The 18,932-nt window shown below is 45.6% G+C and overlaps 1 pseudogene across 1 annotated transcript; it reads left to right on the forward strand.

Moving 5' to 3' along the window:
* Window positions 1-17,109: 17,109 nt before the first annotated feature.
* LOC309560626 lies at window positions 17,110-18,596 on the forward strand (annotated as a pseudogene). Its single transcript has one exon. The product of its transcript is annotated as an uncharacterized misc_RNA (transcript).
* The last annotated feature ends 336 nt before the right edge of the window (window positions 18,597-18,932 follow it).

Here is an 18,932-nt window from a genome sequence, read left to right on the forward strand (position 1 = left end):
CTGCGACATTGCGGCGGACAGATCGGACCCCTAACTGACATTTTTGACACTTTTGGGGGGACCAGTGACATTACTACAGTAATCAGTGCTAAAAATATGCACTGTGCTCTAATAATGACACTGGCAGGGGGTTAAGACTATGGGTGATCGAGGGGTTAAATGTGAGCCTAGGGGAGTGATTCTAACTGTATGGGGGCGTGGCTTTTGAAATGACCATAGAGACCTGTGATCCTATATAGAAGAATCACAGGCGCTCTGTGATCCTTCCAGAGGGAAGAACGGTCAGCTGTGTTTACAACAGCTGACCGTTCTTCTCTCTCAGCGGGGAGTGATCGCGGATGCCAGGCGGCAATCGGAGCCGCCTGCCATGTGCATCGGCTTCCCTGCTGACGAGTGGGGGCATGAGCGTGGCGGCACGCGTGCTCGCCCCCTAGCTGTAGGCGCACGACCAACGTATACCTACGTTGGTTCGCGCAGGAGGGTCTGGCGGGCGGTCCTTAAGTGGTTAATGTATACTGGTGAGTGGGCACACTGGATGCCTTTGCTGCCATTTTATTATGAGCTGGGTGTCCACTATGCCTTTAAGGAGGGTTGGGCTACCTCCAGCCTCACCTTCCCCCTATCTATCCATTAGAATGCATGTGCTTCCACTGTGAAGACTCTCAGAAATTTACAGGAGTTAGGACTGCAGGTAATACAGGGTGCTGTGAAGTGGCCCTGCAGCTTATACATGCGTTTGCAAATGTGTGCTAACTAAACCCCTATTTATAACGCATACTGTTAGACAGGTTGGTAAGCAAATTGGTTGGTGAATTGAGCTGGGAATTTTTTCTGTTCTTCTCATATTAGGGACCAATTTAAGATATGGAGTCCCCTGTGGAATGCCAGTTATTGGAGGGTTAACTGGTAAGTTAAAATTGTGAGTTATCTGCAGAATGTTGAGGTCGTCCCCGAGCCGGTGTGGTGCAGCTAAGGACCGTGTAAGTAGTTACACAGCTACAATGTGGATAATGGATTCTTGAGGTCTTCAAAGATTGGCAACCTTATGTTTCTCGTTATTGTATTATTATTTTGGTTCCAGTTTTAAGGAATGTTTGTTATATTTTGTTATTGGTTTAATAAATGGCCGCTGTGGCCAATTTTACTCCCAACAAGTGTGTTGGTGTTTTTTGCAGTTTAGTTGGGTTAAAGGGTTGGGGTTGGTTAGAGGTTATTATGATGAGGGTGACGATTACATTTGTGGTGCCTTAGCCATGTCTATAGATTGGGACGTATAACAGGAACAGTAAAGCATTTCTCATAAGGAGGCATTGATAGTTACTGACTCTATGCTGGTCACACAATTGCTATTATAAAACTCTTGCAATTATTTTCAACCGGGTTTTAAAGCGGTTGTAAACCCTAGAAGAAAAAAAAAAAAAAAAAAACCTGCAAGACAAAGGCATAATGGGCTAGTATGCATAGCATACTAGCCCATTATGTGTAACTTACCTTAGAACGAAGCCCCGAAATGGACCCCCGGACATCGCTGCGGGCGCTGCCATCATCCCTCGCCGTCTCTTCCGGGTTCGGCGGCTCCGGCACGGTGATTGGACGGAAGAGACGGCTCGGGCGCGATGATTGGCCGGAGCCGTGATTACGTCACTCCCGCGCATGTGCGCGAGAGTGATTTTCCGGCGAGCTCCCGGCAAGTTAATTGAAGGTCCCCCCGGACCTTCAGAGCGCATGCGCCACTCGCGAGAGTGGCTGCATGCACTGTAAATATCTCCTAAACCATGCCGGTTTAGGAGATATTATTTGTACCTAAAGCCCCGTACACACGTACCGATCGTCGGCCGACGACCGATCTGCCGATTGTAGGCTTGTTAGTATGATGCCTCCGACAGCCGTCAGCGCACATTCGGCCGAAAAGAATCTGTCTTGCAAGCATTAAAATTTTTGTATGCCGACTCCAGAACTGCCAATTGTTCGCCAGTCAGTACAGATTTCGGCCGACAGACCGCAGATTTGCAAGACTGGGCATGCTCAGAAAAGAAAAAACACAGGGAAAGTTAACCATTACATGACATCACTTCTGCAGTCGGCTGTAGCCGGCGGACAAAATTCTTGTGCTGTCTTTGCACTTTTCAACAGACACCGACAGCCCGGGGACAAAAGACGGCCGATCGTTCGCCGACGATCGGTACGTGTGTACGGGGCATTATTATAGGCTTACCTGTAGGTAAAAGTGTCAAAAAGCGGGATACTACCGCTTTAATTTGCAAAAGCAACCAAGTGGACCAAGTCAAGCTACCACCAGAACTGTATCAATAGGAATTGCTGGTGTTGGGTTCTGTTCATTTATTTGGTGGTTTTTGTGATGGAGATTTACTAAAACTGGAGCACTCAGAATCTGGTACAGCTGTACATGTTAGCCAATTAGCTTCTAACTTCTGGTTGTATAATTAAGCTTTGACAATAGAACCTGGGAACTGATTGGTTTTATGCAGAGCTACACCAGATTTTGTACCAGGGGCATAACTACAGGGGTTGCAATTGCAACTGGGCCCCATGCTCCAGGGGGCCTGTGCGGCTCCCCTGTACACCTGGATAGAAGGGGCGGTGGGAGCAGCATGTAGAGAAGTCACTTTTCTCCTTTTTCCTCCTGTAGCTGCAGGAGGAAAATGGAGGAGATTGGTTCCTCTGTGTGCTGCCCCCACCAATCCTCCTATCCAGTTCACTTGTGTTCTGCTGTCTCTGGGCCCCTGTGTGCTCCCCTGGTTCCATCCTACTGTGCTGCAACCCCCCACCCCCCACACACTGTGCTCCCTTCCCTCTCCTGCTGGCTGCTGCAGGGGATGTGTCCCAATAGAGAACCAGGAAGGGGTCAGTAAATATGTAATTTACCAGCTCCTTCCTTTTCTGAATGGACATAGTGACATTGGTCATAGTGACATTGTAAAAAAAATAAAATAAAATGATAAAAAAAATACAATTAAAATACCAAAAAATAAAAACTACTGGCACCAGTGGGTGAACTTCCAGGATCGCAAAGGTCACACTTGCGACCGGGCCCTGGCATCCCACCACCGTAGGGAGGCCCCAAGATGGCAGGAAGGGGGCCCACTGCAGAACTTGTGAAAGGGTCCCGAGGCGGGACCGTAATAAAAGGCCCTGCAACGGAAGTAAAAGGCCCCAGGATCAGTGGGAAGAGCCCCAGGCTTGAAGGAAAGGGTCCTGGCCAGGGGGTCTGGGGGCCCTTCATGATTTCTTGCACCGGGGCTTTGAAGGTTCTAGTTACGCCTCTGTTTTGTACTCTCCAGTTTTTGTTATTCAACCCCCATACAGTCTTAAGCTGGCTACACACTATACAACTTTTATCACATTTTCTTGTACAACTTTCCTTTAGATTTACCAAAACTGTATAATATGAGGTCAAACCTAAACACTTTTTAATTTGTATGCAATCAGGCAGGCCCTTGCACTACATAGCTGAAGGTAAATCTAAAGGAAATTGAACAACAAAAGTTGTATAGTGTGTATCCAGCTTAAGGGTCCTTTCACACGGACTTTCCGCCTGGTGGTGTCATGGTCTTACCTTCTTGCTGTTCTCCTTCGTTTGACATGTGCTGGCGGCCATCTTGGTTTCTGGGTTTCTTGTAGCCTCCCACCCTGCGGCTCCTCCTTCCCACTAGGAGGAGCTGGATGCCTAGCTCATATATATAGGAGGTCTGTGGCTTCAGTTCCTTGCTTGGTCCTCCTGTGTTCACATGCTTCTAAGACTGCTGCTGCTTCTGGTTCCTGATCCTGGCTTCGTCTGACTACCCTTCTGGTTCATGGTTCCGTGACAGGTGGACTCCGTTTTGCTCAGCGGGTTGATCTGCCGATCCCCGCTGAGCAGGCGGATGACAGGTTCGTCTCTGCTTACTTTGCAGAGACGGACCTGTCAGATCCCCGCTCTCCTCTATGGGGAGATTGGATGAAAACGGACCGCCTGTCCTCAAAAAAATAGGGTTTCCATCCGTCTGGATTTTATGGACCACATCGGATCGGATAGCAGCGGCTGTCAGTGGACATGTGACCGCTGACATCCGCTGCTCTATAGAGCTACATGGAGCATCCGATCAGGTCCGCCTGAACAGGCGGATCTGATCGGAAAGCCCGTGTGAAAGGGACCTTACTGGGCAATCTCCTTTGGACCTACCATGAACTATGAAGCATAGTCCCAAGTAAGGAGTTACTTCTAATGTTGCATATTTAGCGAGGTTGAAGTTCATCTGGCTCAACCAATAAAAAACAAAAAAAACAGTAAAGAAAACCCAACCATACAATCCCATATACACAATCCTATACCCGCAGTTGATCCAGATGCGCCCCTCTTGTACTGCCGGAATCTGTAATAGTCATGTGGCCACTATGTGACTGTAACTCAAGTGCCCACACATTTTAGAAACCCTTTTTCCTTCCTTCAAACATGACAATTTCATTCAAATTCAGAAAGCTGTGTATGTGGCATTTGTATCTAGTTGAACTCCATGCAAAACCGCTAAATGCATATATAAAATACATATGGGTAAACTATGTTATCGAGAAAGGCGCCTCTGAGTGTAGCATTTAACACTTTATTACACAAAATGATGAGCAGACTTCTACTGAAGATGGCATGTCCTCATGGCTCTGGGTCTCTTCCTGGTCCCGCAGCTCGTCTTGTCCTCCGACTGTCCAGCAGCAGGGAGATGACGACAATGGGGGAGCCCAATCAGGAGCAGTGAATTAAAGCAAGGCTGCAGTGGAACGCATGGCTTGCTCCTGGACCGTACCGAGCGTGGTGACGTAGGGGGGCAATAACGTGTTTCGTAGCATGTGCAGATGTGCTCCTTTGTCAGGACCTGGACTTGAACCTGGGACTTCCATGGTGTCTGGCAATAATTCTACTCGCTGAGCTACTTGGAATGCTGGGCAGCTCCCTGGACAAATCCTTGAATGATCCTGCTGTGAATCTTTATTGCCTTGAACCTTGAACCCTTTGCTCCTCCCATGAACTTCCTGTTATAAGCCATGTCTTTGAACTTTCTGGTTTGCCAGAATATTGTGCCTTCAACAGCCGATATCTCTCTTGTCTCTCCTGCTGCCATCCGTATCTTTGCTACCATCTGTTATCGACACTTGGCTTGTTTCTCGACTACTCTTCTGCTTGATCCCAACCTGCAACTACTAGTTACCGACCTTTGGCTACTCCTTGACTACGCTTCAGCTTAATCCCTATCTGCTACTGGACTCTGACTTGCTCACCTCCTGGTGGGGCGATTTTGAGGACTGCGACCTGGTGCTAACACACAGCAAAATCCATCTCCACCTTCAGGAGCGCTGGTGAAGACCGGTTAGTACTTAGACTCCGCACCTCAGGTGAGCCTGTGTCATCTGCTGGGTGACCCGCCAGTGTTCCTATCCTGCTGGTTCCTGTGTGACCTGCGACTGCTATAGCTACTGGTTTTCAAGCCCGACCCCGGATCGTGACATCCTTTGTCAGACCAAGGAGCACATCTGCGCATGCTCCGAAACACGTTACCGCCCCCCTACGTCACCACGCTCGGTACGGTCCACAAGCGAGGCATTGATTCACCGCTCCTGATTGGGCTCCCCCATTGGTGTCATCTCCCTGCTGCTGGACAGTCGGAGGACGAGACGAGCTGCGGGACCAGGAAGAGACCCCGAGCCGTGAGGACACATGTCATCTCCAGTGTAAGTCTGTTCATCGTTTTCTCTAATAAAGTGTTATCTGCTACACTCAGAGGCCACCTTTCTCCTTTCTTGTCTACCAGTTGGAATTGCTTCTGCCTCCCAAGAGCTGCCATCAGTGTTAGTGTGGTACACTTGTACACCATCAGAAGTCCACCCACCTGTCTGTTTTTCCTTCCCTCACCAAGACTAAATTGGAGGACTGGCTTTCCAAGCGGAGGCTCCCAACAAACATTTCTCCGTAAACTGTGTTATCGGTCATTGGAATTTGTAAATCTGTCCATCAACTTTTGGGATTCGTACACCTCCTGGCAGTAAGCAATAGGGATGAGCTTTCAGTTTGAGTCGGGGCCGGTTCACACTTGCGCTCCGACTTTGAGAGCACAAGTTCCATGACATGTCAAAATCAATGGATCCCTATGAGAGCCGTCTTAACTGGTCCGACGTTGAATAAGGTCTGACTTTGAATAAGGTTCAACTTGGGCACGATTTAAGTCCATTGATTTTAACGTAAGTCGCATCCAAGTCAGATAATGATCTTAACTTATCCGACTTGTGGCATGCGACTTGTGCTCTGAGTATCTTAAAGGGGAAACCCACACCAAAATAAAAATGGTGTGATGTCCATCCAAAGACCCTTCAGTCTGGTATGGATTTTGAGGGGAAATCTCATACCAAAATAAAATTTTCAGAGGAAACCCCACACCAAAAAAAAGGGATCTTGAAGGGGAACCCAACACCAAAATTACATTTTGAGGGGAAATTATGGATTTTGAGGGGAAACCCCCACACCAAAATAAAAAAAAAAAAACGGCGAGGGGTACCCCTTAAGACCATACCAGACCCTTTGGTTTGGTATGGATTTTGAGTGGAAACCCAACACCAAAAAAAAAGGGATCTTAAAGGGGAACCCCACGCCAAAATTAAAAGGGTACCCCCTTAAGATCATATACCATAGCCCTTAAACCATACGGGTCTGGTATGGATTTTGTGGGGAAACGCCATGCCAAAAAAAAAAGGCATGGGATCCCCCCCCAAATAAATCAATACCAGACGCTTTTCTGAGCATGCAGCCCGGCAGGTCAGAAAAGAGGAGAAATGAGGGAGCGCCCCCCCTGGACTATACCAGGCCACATGTCTTCAACATTGGAGGTGGGTGCCACCACCCCAAAGCACCTTTTTCACCATGTTGATGGGGACAAGGGCCTCTTCCAGCAACCCTGGGTGGTGGGGGGTCTGTGGGCAGTGGTCATCGTACCCATACTTATTCACCAAAAAAAAGAAGTGTAGTGTTACAAAAAACAAGAAATGGTTTTTCACAAGTCCTTTATTAAATATGAAGAATGTCCTCTGTCATAGCTCCAAAGAGTCTTCTTTCTCAGGTTCCTCCACCAATGTCTTCTTCCTCCGATCTTCTCCCTCTGCTGATGTCTTGTTCCTCTGGTCTTCTCCCTCTGGTTATGTCTTCAATAATAAAATAAAAAACCTGTGATGTCACAAGGAGCTGGGCCTCTGGGTGGCATCACCGGATGGCCATACCCCATAGCTATATAAGAACTGGCAGACAACGGAGCTGACACAATGGTGGGATTCCGCTTCAGAGGGAGGATCTGTTTTTTTTACAATTAGCGGGTCGGTGGCGGCAGCAGACCACATCACCAGAGGGGGAATATCGGAGGAAGAAGACCTCAGCAGAGGATGAAGACCAGAGGAAGAATACATCAGGGGCAGATCTGGAGAAAGAAAACACTAAGAAGCTAGGATGGGGGGGACATTCTTAATTTTTAATAAAGTACTTGTCAAAAAACATCTCTTGTTTTTTGTGTTACACTTCTTTTTTTGGTGAATGGGTAGGGGTACAAGGTATCCCATACTCATTCATATGGATCTGGCGCCCCTCTTTTTAAAGGGGGATTCCAGATTCTGATAAGCCCCCTGCCCGCAGACCCACCACAACCACCAGGCCCACCGACCAGGGCTTTTGGGAAGAGGCCCTTGTCCCCATCAACATGGAGGTCAAGGTAATTTGGGCTGTGGGGGCCGCCGAGCAACCCCTGCTCCAAAGCACCCACCCCCAATGTTGAGGACATGTGGCCCGGTAGGATCCAGGAGGGGGACCGCTAGTCAGGTGCAAGGCTTTGCCCAATCAGGGCACAGTGAATAGCTGGTTGTTAAGAAGCAGGTCAGCCAGTTGGTGATGTCACATTGAGGCGATGCCACCAGGTTAAGTTGCCAGGTGGATCTGCCCCTTAAATATTTAGGAGCAGGCAGGCGGCGGTAGCCTTCCTCGGGGGCTGAGTCTTTTTTTTTTTTTTCTTCTTTTTCAGGTCCACCAGTGCAGCGGACGTCGTTCATTGACGATGGATCTATATCGGGGGGACATTGTTTTTTATTTTTAATAAAGGAATTGTCAAAAATTGTGTTTTTATTTCATTTTAAAACGTTTTTGGTTGAATGAGCATATATTGTTATATATTGTATATATAGTTAGGTTGAAAAAAGACACAAGACATATATGGGTACTAATATTTATAGGTAAAGTTGATCCAGGGAATATCTGATTGCCTCTCAGGGGATCAGGAAGGAATTTTTTCCCCTGCTGTAGCAAATTGGATCATGCTTTGCTGGGGATTTTCACCTTCCTCTGGATCAACTGCGGGTATAGGATTGTGTATATAGGATTTTATGGTTGGGTTTTCTTTACTCTTTTTTTGTTTTTTATTGGTTGAGCCAGATGGACTTGTGTCTTTTTTCAACCTGACTAACTATGTAACGCAAATCCATCTGGCTCAACCAATAAAAAACAAAAAAACAGTAAAGAAAACCCAACCATACAATCATATATCCGCAGTTGATCCAGAGGAAGGCGAAGAAAACCCCAGCAAAGCATGATCCATTTTGCTACAGCAGGGGAAAATATTCCTTCCTGATCCCCCGAGAGTCAGTCGGATATTAATCCCTGGATCAACTTTAACTATGTATACAATGTACCCCATACTTATTCAAAGGGGGCCTTCCAGATTCTGATAAGCCCCCTGCCTAAAGACCCACACAACTGCCGCCCAGGGTTATGGGGATGGGGCTCCTGTCCCAATCGCTGCTGGACTACCTGCTGCGAGCCTCTGCCTACATTCCGATGGTGTCAGCTCCCCGACTTTCTGCCACCAGTCTGCTGTTGCCTGTGCCAGCCTGCTCTTGCCTCCTGCTCACTGGTGCCAATCTGACTCTCCAGCTCCGCTGTGGTCCACTAATGATATTTCCCTGCTTGATCCAGATAGTTTGTCCAGCCCTGCTGCTAGCAAGACCAATAGGCACTTGTGCCATTCTTGCGCAACCTGTCTACTCAATGAGGGACCTCGAGTCAGAGATATAAGAGAGGACTTTCTCATTGTGTCTTACAGTGTGCAATAAAATCAGAGTAAGCCTCAACAAGAGAAGTATGTGAAGCCCTCTCATATAAGGGCCGGGCTTCCTGACACATTCCAGGAGCCAAGACAATCTTGCAGTCCTCATTACATAGCTGTGAGGCCGTTCTCATGGTATGGTGCACCCTGCCTTCCGAGGAGACACGGATCATCATGACCAATATGGGCGGATCTCAAGAGGATGACAAATGCATGGCGTAGATAGGAAGTAAAGCCGGGTCATCCACAAGGAAGACGAGGAAATGACAGCCGGCAGCTGCTGATAGGAGGAGAAGCTTTTCAAAAGATGGAAAGTTTGGTTTGAAATTGGTTTTATAAACACCGCTTGATTGCTTTATGTCAAAGGCCTTTCTTTAATCATTTGTCTAATTTTTTTTATTTTTTTGCACACATTAAAATCTGCATTTTTCTTTCCACTAAATATTATTTTAAACAAATATTTTCTGAAAGCAGAGACCCTGGAGAATAAAATTGTGGTTGTTGAAATTTTGTTATGTTGCATGATATTGGTTACATAGTAAGGTTGACAAAAGACACAAGTCCATCTGGCTCAACCAATAAAAAACAGAAAACAAAAAAGAAAACCCAACCATACAATGCCATATACACAATCCTTTACCCACAGTTGATCCAGAGGAAGGCGAAAAACCCCAGCAAAGCATGATCCAATTTGTTCCAGCAGGGGAATAAATTCCTTCCTAATCCATTTTCATCTGATCTCCCATAGAGGAGAGTGGGGATCTGACCGGTCTGTCTCTGCAAAGTAAGCAGAAACTGAGCTGTCATCTGCCTGCTCAGCGGGGATCGGCGGATTGATTTAGGATAATGCCCTGTGGTTCATGGCAATAAACTCATGAAAGTATAGTTTACCAAATGGGAATTTCTTCTAAGCCAAGTGGCAGACAAGTCTAGTGTCTGATGGTAGCAATTTAGTAACATTTTCAAATATTAGGCCCCTAGTCACATGTTATTTCATGGTACTAAAGCCTTAGTTTTAAGCTCCACCCACCATCTGAGACAATAGCATTCCGTGTAGGCCACTGATCTCACAAACTGTACATTTGCAAGTTCAAATCCTCAAGCAAACCACCTTTTCATAAATCATTTATTAAAGTTACATAAACTGAAGAAGCCTATAATAATCATAAACTGAAGAAGCCTATAATAATCAATCAACGGCACTTTATAGGCAGCAGTTGAGATAGTGTCCCGTGGTTCATGGCAGTTTTACCAAATGGGAATTTCGTCTAAGTCAAGTGGCAGACTAGTCTAGGGTCTGATGGTAGCAATTTAGTATAATATTCAACTATTAAGCCCCTAGTCATGTGTGATTAAAGCTCTAGTTGTAGGCCCCACCCACCACCTGAGACAATGGCCCTACATGTATACTGCCGTTCTTATAAACGGGACATGTGCAAGTTCAAATCCTCAAGCAGCCGCCTTCTCATTATTCATTTATTAAAGTTACATAAACTGAAGAAGCCTGTAATAACCAATCAACTTTCAGACTAGGTATTATTGTCATTATGGTTGCTTTGGGTTGCAAGCAGCAAATACAGATAATGCTCAAGCTAATGTGTTCTTGAAAATACCGTTTTACCAGATGGGAATATCCTTTGGAAGGTCAACTGGGAGACTAGGTTTTTTTAGATGATGGCTATTTAGAACAATGTTTGAACATGAATCCATTGATCATATGGTATGTCATGATATTACTACTCTGGTTTGACGCTCTACCCACCATATGAGATTCTAGCCTTGGGGGTATGATGGTGATCTCCCCCACGAGATGGTTGTGAGTTCAAATCTCACATTTCCAGTTTCGTTTATTTGTTGCTTTTGTACAAACTGCTGAAACTAATAGCAACCGATCCTCTTCATAGAAATTTCTAGCGCTTCTAGCAATTTAGTGTAATTTTCAACTATTAAGCCCGTAGTCATGTGGGATTTCAGAATATAAAAGCTCTAGTTTTAGGCCCCATCCACAATCTGAGACAATGGCCCTGCATGTATATTGCTGTTCTCACAAACATGAAATGTGCAAGTTCGAATCCTCAAGCGACCACCTTCTCATTATTCATTTATTACATTTCGAAGCCCATAATAACCATAAGTTAATAATAACCATAAGTTATTAAAGTTGCAGAAACCTGATGCAACCAATTCATTTTGAGACAAGATGTCCTTCTATATTGGTTGCGATGTGTTATTGCACTTTGTAGGCAGCAGTTGGGATAGTGCCCTGTGGTTTGTGGCAATGGACTCTTAAAGGTACAGTTTTGCCGGATTGGAATTTCCTGTAGGCCGAATGAGAGATTTGTCTAAGTCTGATGGTAGCAGTTTAGCAAATTGTGTGAATATCAATGCACTTGACATATGGTATTCCAATACATTAAAGGTCTAGTTTTGGACATCACTCACCATCTGAGGCAGTGGCCTTGTATGTAAGACTCTGGGTTAGCAAGTAAAATGGTTGCAAGTTCAAATCCACAGGTGACCACCTTTTCAGATTCATTTATTAAAAGGGCAGAAACCAAAAGCAACCAATCAACTTTCAGAGAGAGGACTTATCCTTTCTTATTAAATGCTATGGATTACTGCACTTTGGTGGCAACATTTAGGATAATGCCCTGTGGTTCATGGCAATGGACTCTTAAAAGTAATGTTTTACCAAATGGGAATTTCTTCTAAGCCAAGTGGCAGACTAGTCTAGTGTCTGATGGTAGCAATTTAGTAACATTTTCAAATATCAGCCCCCTAGTCCTGTGTTATTTCATGGTACTAAAGCCTTAATTTTAAGCCCCCCACCCACCAAATGAGACAATAGCCTTGCGTGTTATGCCACTGATCTCCCAAACGGTACATTCGCAAGTTCAAATCCTCAAGCAAACCACCTTTTCATGATTCATTTATTAAAGTTACATAAACTGAAGAAGCCTTTAATAACCAATCAACTCTCAGCAACCAATCCTCTTCGTAGCAATTTCTAGCAATTCTATCGCTTCTAGCAATTTAGTATAATATTCAACTATTAAGCCCCTAGTCATGCGTGATTTCAGAATATTAAAGCTCTGGATTTAGGCCCCACCCACCATCTGAGACAATGGCTCTGCATGTATACTGCTGTTCTCACTAACGAGAAATGTGCAAGTTCGAATCCTCAAGCAACCACGTTCTCCTTATTCATTTATTAAATTTCCAAATATTGAAGAAGCCCATAATAACCAATCAACTTTCAGAGTAGGTATTATTTCATTATGGTTGCTTTGGGTTATTGTACCCAATCAAAGGAACATATTCTTGAAAATACCGTTATACCAGATGGGAATATCCTTTGGAAGGTCAACTGGGAGACTAGGTTTTGTTAGATGATGGTTATTTAGCACAATGTTTGAACATGAATCCATTGATCATATGGTATGTCATGATATTACTACTCTGGTTTCCGGCCCCACCTACCACATAAGACATTAGCCTTGGGGGTATGGTGGTGATCTCCCAAATGAGATGGTTGTGAGTTCAAATCTTACCTTTCCACTTTCATTTATTTATTAATTTTGTACAAATTGCTGAAATTAAAAGCAACCAATCCTCTTCATAGCAATTTCTAGCAATTCTATCGCTTCTAGCAATTTAGTATAATATTCAACTATTAAGTCCCTAGTCATGTGTGATTTCAGAAGATTAAAGCGCTAGATTTAGGCCCCACCCACCATCTGAGACAATGGCTCTGCATGTATACTGCTGTTCTCACCAACGAGAAATGTGCAAGTTCAAATCCCCAAGCAACCACGTTCTCATTATTAAATTTCCAAATTTTGAAGAAGCCCATAATAACCAATCAACTTTCAGACTAGGTATTATTTCATTATGGTTGCTTTGGGTTATTGTACCCAATCAAAGGAACATATTCTTGAAAATACCGTTATACCAGATGGGAATATCTTTTGGTATGTCAACTGGGAGACTAGGTTGTGTTAGGATAGAAATTGTATCGCTTCTAGCAATTTAGTATAATGTTCAACTATTAAACCCTTAGTCATGTGTGATTTCAGAAGATTAAAGCGCTAGTGTTAGGCCCCGCCCACCATCTGAGACAATGGCTCTGCATGTATACTGCTGTTCTCACCAACGAGAAATGTGCAAGTTCGAATCCCCAAGCAACCACGTTCTCATTATTAAATTTCCAAATTTTGAAGAAGCCCATAATACCCAATCAACTTTCAGACTAGATATTATTTCATTATGGCTGCTTTGGGTTATTGTACCCAATCAAAGGAACATATTCTTGAAAATACCGTTATACCAGATGGGAATATCTTTTGGTATGTCAACTGGGAGACTAGGTTGTGTTAGGATAGAAATTGTATCGCTTCTAGCAATTTAGTATAATGTTCAACTATTAAACCCTTAGTCATGTGTGATTTCAGAAGATTAAAGCGCTAGTGTTAGGCCCCGCCCACCATCTGAGACAATGGCTCTGCATGTATACTGCTGTTCTCACCAACGAGAAATGTGCAAGTTCGAATCCCCAAGCAACCACGTTCTCATTATTAAATTTCCAAATTTTGAAGAAGCCCATAATACCCAATCAACTTTCAGACTAGATATTATTTCATTATGGCTGCTTTGGGTTATTGTACCCAATCAAAGGAACATATTCTTGAAAATACCGTTATACCAGATGGGATTATCCTTTGGAAGGTCAACTGGGAGACTAGGTTTTGTTAGATGATGGCTATTTAGCACAATGTTTGAACATTAATCCATTGATCATATGGTATGTCATGATATTACTACTCTGGTTTGAGGCTTGGCTACCATATGAGACTATAGCCTTGGGGGTATGGTGGTGATCTCCCAAAGGAGATGGTTGTGAGTTCAAATCTCACCTTTCCAGTTTCTTTTATTTATTAATTTTGTACAAACTACTGAAGCTAATAGCAACCAATCCTCTTCATAGCAATTTCTAGCAATTCTATCGCTTCTAGTAATTTAGTATAATATTCAACTATTAAGCCCCTAGTCATGTGTGATTTCAGAAGATTAAAGCGCTAGTGTTAGGCCCCGCCCACCATCTGAGACAATGGCTCTGCATGTTTACTGCTGTTCTCACCAACGAGAAATGTGCAAGTTCGAATCCCCAAGCAATCACGTTCCCATTATTCATTTATTAAATTTCCAAAATGTATTAAATTTCCAAATTTTGAAGAAGTATTCTTAAAAATATAGTTTTACTAGATGGAAATATCCTTTGGAAGGTCAACTGAGAGACTAGTTTCTGTTAGATGATGGCAATTCAGTATATTTGAACATGAATCCACTGGTGATATGGTATGTCATGATATTAAAACTGCAGTGTGAGCTGCCTGAGACTATAGCCTTGGGGTTATGTTGGTGATCTCCCAAACGAAAGGTTCATCAGTTCAAATCCAGAGGTGGTCACGTTTTAACACTTATTTATTAACGTTGTATAAACTGTTGAAACCAATAGCAACCAATCTTCTTTTGAATCCTCTTCATATTGGTTGCTATTGGTTGCTATGGGTTACTACACTTTGCAGCTTGGATTTAGGATGTATAGGCACTGCTGGCAGGTTTGAGCATCCAGATCTGTGGCGCAGCATGTAGGGCGGTGAACGTGGAATCTGAAGGCCATGAGTTCGCTTCCCAAAGCAGATCAAACCAGGTGTCTACTAAGAGCTGTTTGGGGGCGGAACAGCAAGGTAGCAAAGGGGCGTCCCTGTGTAATGAGAGGTTAAGGCACAGACCTTCTCACTGTGTAACTATGATGTGGGTGACCCCCAGTAGGCCAAAGGGGGATATGATGGAACCAGGTGACTAAAGCCCCCCAGTAGGCCAAAGGGGGACATGATGGAACCAGGTGACTAAAGCCCCCCAGTAGGCCAAAGGGGGACATGATGAAACCAGGTGACTAAAGCCCCCCAGTAGGCCAAAGGGGGACATGATGGAACCAGGTGACTAAAGCCCCCCAGTAGGCCAAAAGGGGACATGATGAAACCAGGTGACTAAAAAAGCCCCCCAGTAGGCCAAAGGGGGACATGATGAAACCAGGTGACTAAAAAAGCCCCCCAGTAGGCCAAAGGGGGACATGATGAAACCAGCTAACTAAAACTCCCCAGTAGGTAGGCCAAAGGGGAACATGATGAAACCAGGTGACTAAAGACCCCCAGTAGGCCAAGGGGGACATGATGGAACCAGGTGACTAAAGACCCCCAGAAGGCCAAAGGGGGACATGATGGAACCAGGTGACTAAAGACCCCCAGTAGGCCAAGGGGGGGCATGATGGAACCAGGTGACTAAAGCCCCCCAGTAGGCCAAAGGGGACATGATGAACCAGGTGACCAAAGCCCCCCCCCCCCCCCAGTAGGCCAAAGGGGGAACGTGATGAAACCAGGTGACCAAGCCCCCCAGTAGGCCAAAGGGGGACATGATGGAACCAGGTGACTAAAGACCCCCAGTAAGCCAAAGGGGACGTGATGAAAAGAGGTGACCAAAGCTCCCCAGTAGGCCGAAGGGGAAGGCCAAGGAAGATGACAAATATACACTTTTTTTTACATTTTACCATAAAACTCATATTTTTTAGCAACATGCCCTTTTCCTTCACAGTATTCCTGCCCCCAGGCTTAGGGTCACAGACTCTCTCACGCCCCAACCACTGGTGGCCCGCACCACCAACACAATCAAGTCCTGACCACTTCATTGTGGTCTTTACAATTTCATCCGCCATCAATCTTTGGACATTGGTGGGAATTGAACCCACAACCTACTGGTTCAAACTTCAGGAGCCTACACACTGCGCCACAGAACCAGTAGATATCAGTAATAGTTGCTCGTGGACCTATATCATGGATCTAGGCTCTCTAAGCCGTTGAAACATAAAAGCTTTGCCTCATCAGGGAATCGAACCAACAAATCCAAGGCTTTATGCAGTGAACATCAGCACACTTACAACACGCACCACAGGCTCTGATCAGCAGTATTGCTGCTCTGTAGAGCTATATACTGAAACGGCACAATGAGAACAATTGAAACATATTTAGTGGCACATAAAACACTTTTTCCTGGCCAGCCCCACGTCAGCACACCTGGGTTTGCTCCTCCTGCGAACCCTCAGGACCACTCTTATCCTAGCTTATAAAAGAGGGCCCTCCCATTCCCTCTTGTTCTCCTTTTTTTGGTCTCCAGGCCACCTGAAGCAAGCTACAAGTGAGAATGGATCCCCCCCCTGCCGAACCTTCCCACCCAGGTTTAGCCTCTCCTGGTATTGGTAGGTCCAGACTGATAGAGGTAAATCCTCTTAAAACCCTGGACGCCCTGAGTGCCGGGGCTGCGGGCATGAATGGCTTAAAGAGCCTAATAGTATGGTGGAGAGGCTGTGGTGTGCTCAGCTCGTTTCCCCTCACCTGTTTGCAGCTATTAGGGATGCTCCGGCTGCTCTCCCTGGCTTATATATTCACTGGCAGTGATATCAGAGGAGGTGGAGCTCTGGGCGGTGGGTGTAGCCTAGCAACCGCCCTGCATAAGAGGGGAAGCCACAATGGCAGCGATGCAGAGAGCCATTTCATTTTCTGTCCATGTGCAGAGAGATAACTAGGTTCCATATGCTGTGTTTACTTCCTATGACTCACTCTCTCTCTCCTATCCTTGTCTGCCTTGTAGTAGCTCTCTGCTGCCACCCAGTGGTTCCCAGACTTGACAGTTTCTTCCTTTCAAGCTCGTCTACTCTCTGCTGCCACCTGCTGGTGCTGTCTATTCTATACAGGTAAGCAGTATCTTTTTATGAAAAAAAAAAAAAAAAGAGATGGAGCTAGAAAAAAGTGTCTTTTTATTTTTCTTATCTCTGTGTATTTAACATATTTCATCTAGATTTTATTAAGTTAGAGAAAGTTAGGGTGAGGGGAAACGGAGGAAATAAGCTTATCTTACGTTCCTCTTTTTTAGCATGAGCTCGCCAGCCACAGAAGGCACGAAGATCGTCGGAAAGGTAGGAGGGGGCTACGAGGGACTAGACGGTGAAAAGAGTGCATACACCATATTTAAAGGGTGTTTGTCTTTTAGGAGCAAGAGCCCTAAAAAGAAGCATTCGCATAAGGAAAAGACCCGCCAACGATCTGGTTCACCTCCACCTGAACCACGCTCTAGCCAGGCGCCTCAATCTCCGAGCAGGTCGCACGCTAGTAAGTCTCCAGACATGGAGCCAAGGAGGTCCAAAGGTCGACCCGCAGAGGGCTTATGTTGGGCCTGTACGGCTCCTGCTGCTCCTGGAAAACTCCTGTGTGCCGAGTGCATTAAAGATGTGGCCCCAGACAAGGAGGCAGAGGCAAACAAGATTAAAGAATACATCCACGAAGCCGTGGCAGATAGCATACACCTGGTGGCTAGTACAAGTACGCCTAGAAGCAGGCCTAAAACAGGGAGTAACCCAGAGTACAGAAAGGGATCACCGCCAGTGCTGGAAATTTCTTCAGGAACCTCTTCGGAATCAGAGGATCTAGAGGAACATATGTTTGATTTTCAGTTCATAGAACCATATGACACAGCGGTAAAGGAAGCCATAGAGTGGGAGCAAGACTCCCAGCCACCAGAAAAAGTAAGGAGATATTTCCCGACCCTGAAGAAGCAGGGAGCGGCTTTTCCTTTCATGACAGAAATACGAGAATTGTTGGAAGAAGAATGGGGGAAACCAGAGAAGAAAGCGAACACCCAGAATCGTTTTTCTAAGTTATACCCTTTTAAGACCGTGGATGCCGAGTTTTGGGAATCTCCGCCGGGGGTAGACGCAGCCCTACAGCGTTTGGCAAGGCAGATGTCTCTTCCTTTAGAAGACTCCGCAACCTTCAGGGACCCAATGGATCGACGGGCGGATGCTGATCTTAAAAAGATCTACTCGGTTGCTGGTATGGTCTGCCGCCCGAGCATAGCATTGGCCTCCATCTCCAGAGCCGTTAAGGTATGGGTCACGAATGTGGAGACCGCACTTAACTCAAGAGTAGAGAGAGCCAGGATTGTTACAGCTTTGGAATTAAATCTGACAGCAGCCTTCCTGGCGGAGGCCTCCATAGACCTCGTAAAGCTGTTAGGGAGGCTTATGGTGCACTCGGTGACAGCAAAGAGAGCCCTCTGGCTGCGGCACTGGGCGGCTGACAGTGCATCAAAACAGGCACTTTGCAATATTCCGTTTAACGGTAAGATACTTTTTGGAAAGACCTTAGAGGAAGCAATTAAGCGCGCAACGGGAGGTAAGACGGGACTCTTACCACAGAGAGCAAAGAAGATACAACCATCCTTCCGTCCAGGACAGACCGATTTCAGAAGAGCGCGTGAGGCAAGATCATATAGGCCTGGTCGAGAAGAACGCAGAGCTCCTTTTTGAGGGGTGTAAAGTCACGAGCTGCGCAAACGGCGAAGAAGGCCGAGAAGTCTTTTTGACGGTGCATCCGTCCGACCCCTCCAGGTGGGGGCCAGGCTGACGGCCTTTTGGAGGGTATGGACGGACGAAGTCAAGGACCAATGGGTCCAAAGTACGATAAAGACGGGCTACAAGATAGTCTTTCGGCAAAAACCACCGAACATATTTGTCCAGACAAGATGGCCACAGGACCAAAAGAAGCAAGAATTTTTAATAGGATATGTAGAAGAATTGTGTCAGAAACAGGCAGTCATACCAGTACCGCCACAACAGTAGGGAAGAGGCGTTTATTCCCCAATATTCTTGGTTCCCAAGGCATCGGGAGACCTCAGGCCAGTCCTGGATCTGAGATCGCT

This window comes from Pelophylax lessonae (genome assembly GCF_965119305.1).
Source record: "Pelophylax lessonae genome assembly, chromosome: 7".
NCBI classification, from domain to species: Eukaryota; Metazoa; Chordata; class Amphibia; order Anura; family Ranidae; genus Pelophylax; species Pelophylax lessonae.